Source organism: Bos indicus, chromosome 14 (assembly GCF_029378745.1).
Source record: "Bos indicus isolate NIAB-ARS_2022 breed Sahiwal x Tharparkar chromosome 14, NIAB-ARS_B.indTharparkar_mat_pri_1.0, whole genome shotgun sequence".
Classification (NCBI taxonomy): domain Eukaryota; kingdom Metazoa; phylum Chordata; class Mammalia; order Artiodactyla; family Bovidae; genus Bos; species Bos indicus.
This window is the reverse complement of record NC_091773.1, coordinates 46,227,475-46,243,547: the sequence shown is the minus strand read 5'-3', so window position 1 is coordinate 46,243,547 and position 16,073 is coordinate 46,227,475. Positions and strand designations below refer to the sequence as shown.

Genomic DNA, 16,073 nt, shown 5'->3' with positions numbered 1-16,073 from the left:
TTTTAAGATGCAGAGAAGAATCAGCACTTGAGTGTGAAAAACAGTGTAACAATATAAAGCAGCTCGGACAGTCAGCTCCTTGGGGCAGGGACTTTGTTTTATTCTTTTTTTGTATCTCTATTTTCGAGTGCATTGAAAGGCTCTTAGCAGGAGCTCAACCACTGTGGATACGGATGTATAAGGAGATAAAATAATCATGTGAAGGCATATGCTACAGATAAGAGACACTGGTGGGAATTCAAGGTCCAGGGAGGTCCACAGTGGTGCAATGGAGAGGGCCAGCTTCATGGAGCACTCTGTGAGCTGGGATTTGGACAGGTCAACAAGATCAAAGAGGATACAAGAAACACATAAATGAAGGCATGATCCAGCGTGAGCACAGAGCACTGGGACTATAAGGAGGACCAACTGCTTAGTCCAGTTGCCAAACAGCCTGAGAAACCAATAACTGACTGGTTCTTGGTATAGGACTGTATGTTATCTAGAAACAGGTCAACCATGGCTGTGAGAACAAGGTCAAAGGCAAATAGTATGGGCAGGTCTAGACATACAATGTAGGGAAGTGAGCTGGAGTGGGCTGGCCTGCAGGAAGTACAGTTCCCCACCCATGGTGGGGGATATGCAAATATAACTTCTGGAAGCTGTGACAAACACCAGGAGGACAAGTCAGCCATGAAGAATGTGAGGAGGAGGGGCACCAGGGACAGGGCTGGAAGGAACACATGCTGGGGCTGATCACCCTCTTCAGCTGGTTTTTCATGCACCAGAGCAGCCTACCTGCTCTCGGGAGACCCTGGGCACATCTGTTTATTCTCTAAAATGAACTCAAGGAAATTGTATTTACCAAGGGATAAGCCCACAGGCTCAGCCATGAGGCTCAAAAAGCCTCCCTTTACTAGAATTATCTAACTAGATATATAAAACAATTCCTATGCACAAATATAATTTGACATGATGCATTTCATACAAATTCTAATATAATATACATCTATATAAACACTTTTATCCTGGACTAAAGAGGTAAGGCTAAAAAATGGAAGAACACTGGGGCTTCCCTGATGGCTCAGTGGTAAAGAATCTGCCTGCAATGCAGATGTGGTTTGACCGCTGGTCCAAGAAGATCCCACATGCCATGGAGCAACTAAGCCCGTGCGACATGATGACTGAGTTGGTGCTCTAGAGCCTGTGAGCGGAAACTACTGAAGCCCACATGCCTAGAGCCCGTGCTCCGCAACAAGAGAAGCCGCTGCAACGAGAAGGCTGCGCACCGCAACTAGAGAGTAGCCCTGCTCGCCGAAACTACAGAAAGACCCAGCACAACCATAAATAAATCAAATAAGTGAATCTTTAAAAAAAAAAATGGGAGAACTTGAAAGATGGTTTCATCCTTATCCTTGCCACCCAAATGTGCCAAAAATGTGATGAAATTGTAACCAGCCAGTTGTGCTCTGTCACTGTTTAGTTAATCTGGGTGTCCCAGCCAGGAAGGAAATCACTACTTGGTAATGACCTCCACGTGGGCCTCAGGAACCCTAACATTTCTCAGAGGGGTGATGTGGGGTGATCGCCACCTCTAACTTGTGGGGGTAAGGATGTGAACAGCTCATCCTTACCCACATCATACACTGTGGACCCCCAGTGGGCCACGTGTTGTTAAAAGTCATCGTGTAGAAAACGCTTTCCTGGCTGTGACAGGGGTCCTTAAGAACATCCCAGGTTTGCTGACTCACTGAGGGGACCAGCAGGACTCAGCAGAGAGTTGGGCTCACAGTTAAGATGTACCACGACAAAGGGATGCAGAGCAAGATCTGCAAAGGGAAAGGCCCCCGGGACAAAGTCTGGAGGAAACCAGCACAAGTTTCTGAGTATCCTGTCCACAGGGAGGCACACAGGATGCATTTAATCCCTCCAGCTACCAGTTGTGACAACACGTGTGAAGTGCTATCTACCAGGGACACTCATTAGAGAGTCATCGCCCAGAGATTTTTTTTTTTTTTAACAGGATCTGGTCACATGGGTGTCCTCAGCCTGGCATGTACCAAATGTCTAGACTCCCGGAAGGAAAGCAAGTACTCAGTATGAATGATCTTGTATGGACAATTTAGTCACATGAGCACATGGGCCATTCTGACCAAAAGGTGGTGGGAAAGCTCCTGAAATCCATTTGGGGCCAACCTCGCAAGAAAAGCAGTCTCAGTCCTGTTATGCTAATTTTCTCCCATACAATAGTCTTACTCTGTCTAGAAAACTGTGTGTCAGGGCCACCTTTGGGAGGTTAATAATACACATTAGCACATGAAAGTGCTTTGAGAAGTACTATAGCGTAAAAGACTGGCTTTAAATTTTAACCAACATTTTCCAAACCTATTTGGTTATTATCCTTTAAAAAAAAATACAGTGCTTATTACATCCTTTTGGATACTAGCGTTCTACAGAATATGATTTGGGAAATACTGCACTAAGTATATGAACCTGAATTACTTCTCTGGCTTCGGCTTTCACCATTTATTAAACACACTCATAACAACAGCTGGCACTTATATTGCTCTGACTGTGTGTTAAGAGCTTTTTTATACAATAACTCATTTAATCTAATAAGAGGTTGGATGAGGGAACCTCTAAGTGGGGTGAAGCAGCACAGCTGGGGAAGACGGTGAAGACACTGAATCACTGCCTGAGATCATGCCCCAGCTTTGCCAGTTAGCAGCTGCAGGACAAGTTCCTCAACCTTGGTGTGCCTTGGTTTCTTTATCTGTGAAATGAGAAAGTGCTTAATACACAAGAACTGCTGCACATGTGGTTGCTGATTTTTTTTTTAAGTAAATGAACTTCTTTCCAGCTCAAGCAGCTTTGATAATTTGCTCTATGCCGTGAACCACAGAGGGGCACCGAAAACAGACTTGTGGCTTCAGAGACTAAGGGATGGGACAGTCAGATTAAGGTGGCCTGAGGGAACAAGAAAAGCCCGGGATGGAGCTTGCTCCAGATCCCAGGAAGCTGTGACACCCACGGCCAGTCAAAGCCAAGGCTCAGGCCAGGGTGTAGACACAGACCATCATCGGCCAACAGTCACTATTTCCTGAGAGTCTAGGACTGAGGCCAACAACATAAGTGATCTGCTTTTGACTGTAAATAAAGCAAGACTCCAAACAGCCTTCAGTTAAACCTGGTGATTTTATCCATATGGTGGAAGAAAGGGACCTTGCAAGAAAATCCCCTCTGAATCAAGACTCAGACAGATCTACGTGGTGGAAAAGAGAACAGGGAAGGATGCCAAATTGAAAAATGACAAACTGCCACCAGGAAAAAGCCGATTTTTAATATGCCTTAACACTTTTTTCTCTCTCCCATCTCAAGCTACCTCCAATTGAGGAATGTTCTATATAACTGAATAATCCTTCATCGAGATATATGGAGAGTCGGCAGTGTCATTCTGGAATGTGAAGGACAGTGATATATTTTGTAGTGAGTCGACAGTCACAGGTGGGTGTAGAGACTGGGAGGAGAAGACCCCTCAGCATGCTTGGGTGTGCTAAAACCGTTGCTTAAATAAAGAATTTTGCAAGGACTTGGTGAGGAAATTATGCTATTATCTCTTTGAGGCAAGCTGATATTTGTCATACCCCTGATTGTTTACACAGATAATTCCTTGTGGCCATTCTCCTAGGACTCATCTCTCTCTCTCTTTTTGCAGGATCTAGAACATTCCACACACTTGCACTGTGCCATCCATGCCTGTCAATTCCTAGTTAACACTGACCTCAGTGCTTGGCTCACCATTTAGGTCCAAAAAACCTGTGTTGAAAAAATGAAGTCATTTATTCACAGATCTGTCTGTTTTCAGTATCCAGTGTTGGCCTCCTTGTCTAGCAACATCTGATGGGTCAAAGCCTGTTTATCTCTGAATCCTGTGTTCTACAAATGTCTTTTAGATGAGTGAATACATACATGCCTCAATTTGGGGATCCAATGCAATAGGACACACACAGAAGGGCTAATTGTATTCTGGTTACCTCAAAATGGATCTTCTTACTTGTGGGATGCAAGCTTTATAAAACTTACATAGGTCGGTATTTGGATTCTTAAATGTGGTACTTAAAATAGCCATATTCACCATGGGAATCCTGCCTACTTCTCAAGAGCTAGCCCTTTCTGCTTTTACTTTTCTTGCTGTCATTCCTAGTTCTGATTTTTCTACTTTACGCTCTTTAATCACATCCCATCACCTCCCTGACATCTCTGTGTGACAATCTCTTCTGTCAAGAACACAACCTGTTCTTTCTTGCCATGTTGGAAAGAAGTCTTCAAAGCTCACTTTTCCCCCTATGACTTCATCTTTAGTAGCTATATGCTTCTTCCTCTAAATATTAATGAAAAAAGATTTAAATCTGGTAAATTTATATCCCTGCCATTGACTAAGTACAATGAAGTACTTACAAAGGAAGTGCAATGAAGGCATCAACCACTTAATGACTGTGGTCAACACCTTTTCGGGTGTCTGTCCGTCTCACCATGACCCCAGGGGAAGTCTTTAGACAGCTAGGGAGACAGGTTACAATCCTACCGCTGGCTGTTGTTGACTGGATCAAAGCTGGGTGAGTCAGGGTTCCTGTTCAGGGAATATGGAATTGGGTTGGGGTGGGGCAGAAGATAAGTGGGAGGAGAAAGGTGAGAAACTGAGAGCATTTGAGAGAGTTCTGAGGGCTTTAGTCATAGTGAACTTGAAAGAGTGAGGCATTGTCTGTTATTCTGTGACTTGAGTTGCAGAGATACTGTGATTAGAAAATGAGGTCAATAGAAAAGGAGAAATGAGAGAGAGGAGAGACAGACAGACGGAGAAAGAGAGAGCGAGCAGGCTAGAGCTAGATCCCAGTTCATAGTTCTATTGAGTTGGCCAAAAAGGTTATTGATTGCAGTTTTTCTGTAAGATGTTATGGAAAACCCAGAATGACCTTTGTTTCAACATTAAATGTTTTTATTAAGTCATTTAAAAATAATAAACCCATTGCATGTTAATCTATGTTTTATGAAATACATATTTTCCAAATTAAAAAGTCAGTGAAGAGTGACATTCCTTTACATTTTTTTCAAATTTTCTTAATATCTGGCATACTTAAAAAAAAATTCTCACATCTTTTTTTGCATTTTTTTTGTAGTTCATTGACTTTTAATTTATATAATTTTTTCTTCTAAACACACACAAATTAGAAATATAAAATTTGGTACCTAATCTATATTTTTTTCTATGCTGCTTCTCTATCCTCAAATTTCAGCATTTTATTGTTATCAATATCTCATAATTTTTTCTTTGAAAATTTTTTAGTGGCAGCATGGTATAGTCATGCGGATAACTGATGTAAATACTTCTCTATTTTTTGTTTGCTTATTTTTGCTTTCTTTTTAAAATGTATTTATTTTTAATTGGAGGATAATTGCTTTATAATTATTGTGCTGGTTTCTGCCATACATCAACAGGAATCAGCCACAGGTATACGTGTGTCCCCTCCCTTTGAACTACCCTCCCTCCTTCCACCTGATCTCACCTCGCTGGGTTGTCACAGCGCTGGTTTGAGTTCCTTGCATCATACAGCAAATTCCCACTGGCTATCTGTTTTACATAAGGTAATGCATATGTTTCCACACTACTCTCAATTTGCTCCATCCTCTCCTTCCCCTACCGTGTCCACAAGTTGAACGACCTTTTTGACCAACCTAATATTTCTACCTGAGGCCCTGTTTCCTGCCTCTTGGCTCTGAAGCCCAGTCAAAGACTTCTTACCTATGTGTATTACCAAGCCCTGTTGTTCTACTGAAGCCACTTTTGGCTTTCTGTTCTTTGCAACCACAAGAATCCTAACTCATCTAACGGGAAAACTGATTACAAATAGGACTGTCAACAATAACCTTACGTGCATTCAACATTGTGCACATTTACGAACTGCTTATTATTATTAATACCTACTACAAGCAAGTACAAGAGAAAAGCTGCTGAAGCAGCCATCCAAAGAACTAATAATTGGGCAGCAGCTGAAGGTTAAAAAGCAAACCAGGGAAAGGGAATGGGTTTCCTGAAATGATAACTTATATGAGAAGTCATCATCAGATCACTAGTGATGATTCAGTTTACAAGAGTCCATGAGGGTCGGATGATTATAGATCAGGAGGAGAGCAGCGGGAAGTCTTATCAGGAGAGAATAAAACAATGAAACAGATGGATTGCTGTGTTTAAGATGAAGATTACAAGAGCACAAAATACTGGCTCTGCTCAGGTGGTTCCAAAAAAAAGAAATGGCTACTGTCTCCATGGTGCCTAAGAAATATGCTTCACTCTTACAAATGCCAATATAGCATTACGCAACTGTCAATTTAATAATGGAAGTGCCGCCAAAGATTCATATTTAACAGAAACCAAACATAATAGACAATGGGGAAAGGTGGGGACCTGAACTAACTAACCATGTTTGAGGAAATAATTGAGGCAATAAAAAGATCAATAGGAAATCAGGCCATTCTCCAGGACCTAAGGATTTCTCAGGAGAATGTTTTAAAAGAGGAGCATTTTATGAACTCATCCCATTTTTAGCACACTAAGAAATGTAACTCAGGTCACTGTCATCACTGCAGAAATGGATACAAAAGGAGACTCCAGTGAACTGCAGAGCTAGTGCATACATGCGTGCTTAGTTGTGTGCGACCCCATGGACTGTAGCCCACCAGGCTCCTCTGCCCACGGCAAGAATACTGGAATGGGTTGCCATCTGGCTGATAAAAAGGAATTTGGTCACATTGCTCTCTACTCAATGTAGCCCTGCAGATATATCAAGAACAACAGAAACATTGTTCCAGGTCAGAAAAATGCAGTAACTATGTTGCTTTAGAAAATTTGGAAAACTGAGCAGTGCAAAGAAGAAAATAAAAAGCACCCTCAAACAACCATCCAGAGATACCACTTAAAATTTTGGTGCATTTCTTTCCAGTTTTCTTTCTTTCCCTATAAGATACGCTCACACATCTACTGTGTATACACTAAAAATAACATTTTAAACTTCCTGCATATGCTATTTTCATATTCATTTAATGTCTGGTGAGAACTTTCTCTTGTCATTGCGTATAATTTCAACACTGTACACATTCAATTATATGGTTTTGTCATAGTTTAACCAACACATTAGATGTTTATGTAGTTTCTACTTTACCATTTGCTGTGGACTAAATGTTTGTGTCTTCCCAAAATTCATATGCTGAAGCTCTAATCCCTAATGTGAACATATTAGGAAGTGGGGCTTTTGGGAGGAAAAATGAGGTCATGAGGCTGGAGCCCTCATGAATGGGATTAGTGCCCTTGCAACATGAGCCATGAGAGAGCTTGCTTTTTTCCCTCTCTGCTACCTACAACAGTGCTACCTACTACCCCCAATTATGCAAGGAGGCAGCAAGGAAGAAACTGTCTGCAAACCAGGAGGAGAATTCTTGCCAGGAACCGAATCAGCTATCATCTTGGTATTGGACTTCCCAGTCTCCAGAACTACGAGAAATAAATTTCTGTTAAACCTACAGGTTTGTGCCAATCCTTCACTGGAGCTCCACACTCAAGACATCCGCTTTCTTACCTGTATCAAAGGCACTTCAGACTTAACAAGCTCCAAACTGACCTCTTCACGTTTCAGTCCATCCTCTGCCTCATACTCCCCCTTCCAGGCTCCTCCACCTACCTAGCAGCTCAGGACAGGAACCGGGACTCACTCTGCAACCTCCCTCAGTCACACCCATTCCAGCACCAAGTCCTGTTGATCCTACCTGCAAACAGAGCCACCCTGTTGTCTCATTCATCTTAGTGGCCACCGCCCTAGTTGTAACCAACACCTGCCTGCCCTCACCTGGATTTCTGCAAAAGTCACCGACCTTCCCAGCTCCATCCCGCCCTTCTCCAATCCATTTTCCCCACAGCTGCCAGCGTGATCTTTTACAATGTAAATGAGATCTCATAGCTCCTCTGCTTAAAATCCCTAAATGGCCTCTCATTTTACTTATGGAGCCGCTATTCCAGATCCTCACCGTGGCTCCCAGGCCCTCAGGATCGGGCCCCTGCTGTGTCTGGGCCGTGTGATGAGCTCTGAGGTCCGGTCTGTGGACTATGCTCAGTTTCCAGGTAATGCTAACCTCTATTATGCTCCAATATTTGGCACAAGTTTTCCCATTAGCCTGCTTGTTCTTCCTCTACTCTACCTGGCAACCCTTATTTCTCCTTCTTGTCACCACTTAAATGTCACTGTTACTCCCCAGCCTAACGTAGAGCCACTCTTCACATTTTCAATGATTTCTTCATTACCCTTGATGAAACTTCATAGCCTACACGCAGGCAGACAGACAGACAGACAGACACACGCACGCACGCACGCACGCACCTCATTTCCTGTGGGCAGGACCCCAGAGAGGGATGTGCTACCTGAACAATCCTGCAGGGGGCAGTGCAGCTCCCTTGGAGATGCCTCCCTGGTATTGGACAATGGCGGCCATGCTTCTGAATCTAAGGAGTCTCATATAACTCTCACCATAGACTGTTTCCAGTAACCACCGGCCAACTTTGTGATATTCCTGTTGGCTTTCATTAGGTCCTTTGAAGGCAAATTTGAGTCCCTACAGAAAGCAAATTTGAAGCCTTAAAAGTCAATGTGAGGGGAGGGGTGGGAGGGATGCTCCAGAGGTAGGGGAGATATATATATATATATAGTTATGCCAACACATTAGTAACGCAGTTATTATCCAATTAAAAAAATAACAATTTACATTAATAGAAAAAGTCAATGTGAGTCTCTACAGAACTTGAATTGTTATACGTGCAATGATGTATTTTTTTTTTTTTAACTGAAGTTTCAACAGTGTCCCTTGCATGTCTTTTCTTCATGCCATTATGGTCAAAACTGGTCACCAGATGACAAAATTAATGGTAGAAAGAGGCCAAAGCAGAATAAATATAAGCAAGGAGCACAGTAAACTTAGACTGTGAAGAAAGATTGCTGATTGATTGAAAATGTTCCATGCTCATGGGCTGAGTGTACACTAAGGTGAGCTGTAGCAGCCGACTGCATGACTACAGAGTGGGGCAGTTCAGAGAATGGATAAGATACAGGTTAGTAACTATACTGGATAGTTATAGGTCTAAACAATTTTTTTTTTAAAGGAAACATTTAAGAAAGAAGTAGTTATAATGAATCAGTGCCGCCGGGGATGGCATTAAATGAGATGTGACTATATTTACATGCAGCCTTCTTTCTTTTCTCACATCCACCTCCCTTTGAGGTTCTAAAATCAACTGGGTCATTTGTAGAGATGTGGATGAACCTAGAGTCTATCATACAGAGTGAAGTTAAGTCAGAAAGAGGAACACAAGTATCGCCTGTTAGCACATATATGGAATCTAGAAAAATGGTACTGATGAACCTATTTGTAGGGCAGAAGTAGAGAAGCAGATGGAGAGAATGGATGTGTGGACCCAAGGTGGGGGTTAGGAGAGGGTGGGACGAATTGGGAGAGTAGCACTCACATATTTAACTACTGTATATAAGATCAATAGCTAGTGGGAAGCTGCTGTATAACATAGGGAGCTCAGCTTCATGCTCTATGATGACCTAGGCTGGTGGTGGGGGGTTGGGAGGGAGTTTCAAGACAGAGGGGATATATGTATACGTATCACTGATTCACTTTGTTGTACAGCAGAAACACAGACAACATTGTAAAGTGATTATACTCCAATACAAATAAAATAAAATCACCCAGGGCAGGGACCATTTCCGCTCTATTCTGAACTGTAACTCTAGTATCTGGCATGGGACATGGCACAAAGGAATCATGAAATATATTCACAGGGTATTGCATTATTAGAAAAAGTCAATGTGAGTCTCTACAGAACTTGAATTGTTATACGTGCAATGCTGTACTTTTTTTTAACCTGCAGTTCCAACACTCTCCCTTGCATGTCTTTTCTCCATGCCATTATGGTTGCACCTGCACACTTAGCCTGGTGTCTAAGAGTGGGCTTCGAAGAAAGCCTGTTCAAATCCTTGCCCTGTCACTTCTGAAACTGGGACCTGGTTCAAGTCTCTTCAATTCTCTGTGCCTCAGTTATTTTATCCACTAAGCAGGGAAAATAATAGCTTCCATCTTAAGAGTCTCATAGTTGTTGAAAGGATACAATGACGGTGTAAACAGCTTAAAACAGAGCTGATACATAATAAATATATAATAAAGGATAGTGATTGTTACTGTTGTTGCTAGTCACCCTGGCCTCACCTGGGACTAAGGATTCTGGATTTGTGGATCAATTTTAATATGACTCTAAGAAGTTAAAAGTCTAAGTCTTTGAAACACTCACTGGACTGAAGGATCCTTGAAGGCAGGGTTGTCTTAAATCAGTATAGTATTTAGCATCTAATATGTGCTCAGTAAATGTCTATCCAATTGAATACTCTATGAGCTACATTTCAGGGTCTGGGATGGTGCTCCTAAGCTGAAGCCATTCTCCTATCTTTGTAAACACCCAGTCACCTTCTCTCCACCTGGGCAGTAGGATTTCTGCCACAGTCAACACTTTCCACACCCATATCAAGGGACAAAGAAGTCAACTCTTTCTCAACCTTTCCTTTCTAAGCCTAGGGCTTGAATGGAATAAGCTCCCCAGAGTCTAAGCAAGAATTATTTCAATTATCTGTATTGTCACAGTACTTATTATCTACCAGGAACTATTTTAAGGATGAGGAAACTCAAGTACTGGCAGTTCCTAATCCCAGTGCTGGTTGAATTCAACAGACTGACTCCCAGCCCAAATGTCTCTCATATTAGAAACTGCCGAGTTGTCATAATTTCCGCTCTTATTATGATGCAGAGAAGAAAACAAATGACTTCAAGATTAACATTATGGCTATTCCATTAAGGAGTAACTTGTTAAGCTGTTGGAAACTCAACGGTCAAGCCCTTAAAACCTAGTTTTGTGTTCAGACAATTTTAGATAAAAAACAAAACCCCCGAGACTCCAGATGGAGTCAAAGCCTGTTTGTAGTTCAGCAGGGAAAATGGCAATATGTGTCATGAAGGACACAGTTATTTTTAATCACAGAGTTACTCTTTACACCCATAGGGATTTTGTCACAAAGGATGGGTGATTAAGGAGTTTGTTATCTGTAGCTGTGAGATCACCAGAAAGTCTAAATAAAAGTCTATCAGTGCCAGGTGGGCATCAGCACCCTTTCCCATCCTTTCAATCAGATGGAGAACTGCTTTAACTGTACTTGTTTCTTCCTGGTAAGAACTTAGTTCAGTTCAGTTCAGTCACTCAGTCGTGTCCGACTCTTTGTGACCCCATGAATCGCAGCACGCCAGGCCTCCCTGTCCATCACCAACTCCCGGAGTTCACTCAGACTCACGTCCATTGACTCAGTGATGCCATCCAGCCATCTCATCTTCTGTCGTCCCCTTTTCCTCCTGACCCCAATCCCTCCCAGCATCAGACTCTTTTCCAATGAGTCAACTCTTCACATGAGGTGGCCAAAGTACTGGAGTTTCAGCTTAAGCATCATTCCTTCCAAAGAAATCCCAGGGCTGATCTCCTTCAGAATGGACTAGTTGGAACCCCTTGCAGTCCAAGGGACTCTCAAGAGTCTTCTCCAACACCGCAGTTCAAAAGCATCTTAAGGTAACATTTATCCCCTTTGGTATGTGTTCTGGAAAAGCAGATGAGAACTCTTAAGAACCAGTGAATCAGTCTTCTGGAAAGGGAACATGATTCTCTCATGCCAGAAAGACTCTAGTGAGTCTTCTGCAGCTGGCCTACTTGTCCCATTTCAAGGACTGCATTATTCATCATTGAGTCCTAATATCTAGCCTGACACATAATAGGCACTCAACAAAAGTTGTTGAACTAGTGAATGAATAAGTATGTTCATTCCATTTTCATAACGTAAAGCACCTATTATAATATTGTGTGTGTGCTAAGTCATGACTGACTCTTTACAAACTCATAGACTGTAGCGTGCCAGGCTCCTCTGTCCATGGGATTTCCCAGGCAAGAATACTGGACTGGATTGCCATCTCCTTCTCCAGGAGATTTCCCCCATCTAGGGATCAAACTCGCATCTCCTGCATTGGCAGGCAGATTCCTTACCACTGAGCCACCTGGGAAGCTCATTATAAATTGTCTATTATAATGTTAGACACAGTCTATACTCGGTAGGTAATCTAACCCAAAATCTGATGGGAAAGATTGAGTAGAATTTAAACTTTGCATCATCCATTAGCATTTTGAAAAGGCCAGTAGATGCCCAGATGGTCAAAACATGACCTCTGACACCTTCTTAAGGTCTGAAGTGACTGTGGTGACGGGTAATCCTCACTTTCCTGCTCTAGCAGGACACACGTGTATGCACAAACATAATCAATATGGCTCCTCTGATGACCTTGACTTGAGGAAACAGCCATTTGCACATTTGCTAATCGCAGCTTTGTTCATGCAGCTTTTATGGGGAGGAGTAACCATTTGTGAACCTCTTAAACTGACATGAGACACTTTTCAGTTCATTCTGTGAGCAAATGTGATGCGCCCGAGACCCTGCTAAGAAAGTCCAGGCCAAAGAACTAGATAAATAAATATAAATGAATTCATTTGGCTGAATGACATGCTCATTTAATTAAAGCACAAAATCAGCTCTAAAACAAATGATTATCCCTGGCAAAGAAGCAGAAGCTGGTCTTTAATTAATAAATTTCTAATGGTTCTTCTGCAGGCTGAGAGGGGTCTCCAGTGAAGAAATGGGGAGTGGAGAGAAGCTGGGGAGAAAAAAAGAGGGAAAGGGAAGAGGAAGCAGAAAAGATAACGCATATCTGAACTTTTAGAAACAGAGAATTAAAGGCCATTTATTTTTGCCTAAGTAAGGTAAAATCCTGCTAGATCAAAATTATTATAGTAAAACTCTTCATGTAGCAAAACAGATATCCAAGCCTCAAGAGAGGATCAATTAATTTAAAAAATTACAAAAACAATTTTAGGTCAATGAGACTTTTCCTGCTATTATTTCATCTATTCCTCCATTCCATAGTGTGGTCTGAATTTTAGGGACCCAAATGGCAAGAATCAAATTTTCCAATACTTAGCAGTAATAAATACCCACATATGTAGCTTATAGTGAACACAAACTCATGACGACCAAAGAACATGATAGAAATGGGACGAACTGGAAAGTACAGTCAAACGCTTCTCATATATTTTCAGACCCTCTGTATGTGAACCTCATCAATGTTCCATGGTTTTTAGTGCTAAACATTTGCTTTACTTCTCTGATATAACTTGGAAAGACTGAGTCTTCTGATATAAACATCAAAGCTCCATCACCTCTTACAAAGCAGACACTTGAAACCTTTGAGGGCGCTGTTAATAATTTTCTGTGCACTCCTTTATGCCGAATCAATTTCAATTAAATCAATTAAAATGGCAACTGGCAATCAATTTAAATTTCACATCATTGATCTAATAAGATTAAGATTACTCAGGATATTTGAGGGACATCAGGAAATGCTGGGTTGGCATCTCTGCTTCATTATGATGTCAAGTTGGGAGATGAACAAATTTGATTTCTTAGTGCCCCCAAATCTCAGGTATGCAAGAAACAGCCCAGCAAAATGACACCCTCCCATTCCTAGCAGCCCTAAATCATGGAAAATGGGGGATGGAGAGTGATAACCAGGTGTGATAAGCAAGCTATTAAGAAAAATCTTTTATTTGAACAGCCTCAAGCATTAGTGTTTAAAAGTGCATTGGCACTGAGAGTTTTTTATAAAAGAAAAATAACTGCATCTTTGAAAGAAGAGATACTTCACAGCAGGCAGGTAGGTTGGAAAGAAAGGGCATTGGTTTTGGAGACAACTAGTTATCTTATCCACTGGGGTGATTAATTTTACGTGTCAACTTGACTGAGCCACAGGGTGCTCAGATATTTGTCAAATGTTGTTTTGAGTGTGTCTGTGAGGGTGTTTTGGATGAGATTAACATTTGAATAGGTAGAGGAATAAAGCAGATTGCTCTCTCCAGTGTGGGTGGGCCTCAACCAATCAAAGACTTGCACAGAACAAAAAGGTTCATCCCCCCCTCAAGTAAAAGTGAACCCCTCCTGCCTGACTTGTCTTGAGCTCGGACGCTGGCTTGTTTCCCGGCCTTTGCACTTGAACTGTAACACTAGCTCTTCTTGGGTTTTCAGCCTGCCAATGTTTGGACTGGGACTACACCATTGGCTGTCCTGGGGTCCCAGCTTTCTGACTATAGATCTTGGCCCCCATGATCATGAGAGCTAATTTCTAACGGACACTCAGTTAATCAGTTCAGCCCCCTTCTCTTTCCCTGCCGATGCTTGTATCTCCTATATGATATTTTATATGTATCTCCTATTGGTTCTGTTTCTCTGAAGAATCCTTGCATCTGCTTGTTTTAATTGTGTAGCACTGCAGCTCTCTGGGCCTCAGTTTCTTTATCTGTAATATGCGTTTCATGACAACTACCTTGCAAAGTTATTGTATGAACTAAATATGTAATTTAAAATGCCAAATGTGCAAACAGGTGCACAATCAGTATTAGCTCCAGACTTGCCCTTTGTGATAACATTGGTAACCTGTGCCTTTGAAATAAAAACAGCATCTAATGGTAATATTAAGTATTCATGATTTTGAAAATGACTGCCAAATGATGAAACCTCCCTGGTTTCCAATATAAACACCTAAAGTGTTCTTGCTGGAGATGAAACACGTCCTTTTCTTTGTCTTTTCCTCTCCTGTGGCTTTACTGGAGGCCCTACCACTATAGCTTTGCCCTGATACCTGCCACATCCAAGAGATAGTGGAGGTGCTCTGTGAATCACCTTCTGTCTTGCCCTGCAGGACTGACTGCCCAGGAGAGTTTGTTTCATTTCTCCTGGGGGATACAGGATGTGGGATTGCAGTGGTGTTGTGTCCTGAGAACTGTGGAAAAAGGGCCGCTTAGAGCTTGGGGACCTCACCTACAAGGCTGGGTGATCTGTTAGATGGGCTCCATTCCATGTGGGTTTTAAGGTGAGATACCCTCCTGCACCCCAAGGGCTGATGCCTCTCTCTGAGTTCACCCGGGTATGACGAGCAGACTCATTAAGCCCAAAGGGAGGTTTACTCTGATGCTACAGGAGGGATGAGCGCCTGGAGTACTCTGTGTGCTGAATCTACACAGTGCTTGGCAGTGGCCCCCAACCTTTCATAAGTGTCAGAGTCATATGGGGGTGAAGCTGTCTAAAATACTAACACCTGGGCTGGAGAGCCTGACATGACAGTTTCAGAGTAAGGTCTCGAAATCTACATTTTGAAGAAGCCTGCCCAGATACTTCTGCAACAGGGAGGTCATGGATTTGAGGGAGCAGACTGGGGTGCAGAAGAGAGAATGATGCTACTGAATCCTCTCATCTACTGGTTCTTGATCTACCATCCCAGGTAGCCGAGTCTCTTGAGTTGCTTTTTTAAAAAATATTACTTATTTGGTTATGCTGGCTTGTAGTTGCAGCACACGGGATCTTTGACCTTTGTTACAGCACGTGGGATCTTTAATTGTGGCATGCAAACTGTTAGTTATGGCATGTGGGATCTAGTTCCTTGACCAGGGATTGAACCTGGGCCCTCTGCATTGGGAGCACAGAGTCTTAGCCACTGGACCACCAGGGAAGTCTCTAGTCTCTCGAGTTGATTCCTCTTCACCCCCGCTGCCACCACCCTCGCTCAGGATGTCATCATCTCCTGCACAGATCAATGCAACAGCTTCCTGCCTGGATGTCTGGCCCCCTGTCTTGTCCTTCTCCAGTGCCTCTTCTCATCTTTTGATATACAGATCTGATCAGCATTGTCTCCAGTCTGAAACCCTTCAGTGTCTCCTCATTGTCTCTAAATTCCTTCAGTTCAGTTCAGTCACTCAGTCGTGTCCGACTCTTTGCGACCCCATGGACTCTAGCACACCAGGCTTCCCTGTCCATCATCAACTCCCAGAGCTTGCTCAAACTCACATCCATCAAGTTGGT

General features: G+C 42.5%; 1 protein-coding gene and 1 non-coding gene across 6 annotated transcripts in view; both read right to left on the bottom strand.

Annotated features, from left to right (window-relative positions):
- SAMD12 (sterile alpha motif domain containing 12) overlaps positions 1–16,073 on the bottom strand; it is a 448,904-nt gene that overhangs the window by 161,030 nt on the left and 271,801 nt on the right. The window lies entirely within an intron of this gene.
- Positions 15,651–15,723, bottom strand: TRNAG-CCC (transfer RNA glycine (anticodon CCC)). Its single transcript has one exon. It is a non-coding gene; the product is annotated as a tRNA-Gly (tRNA).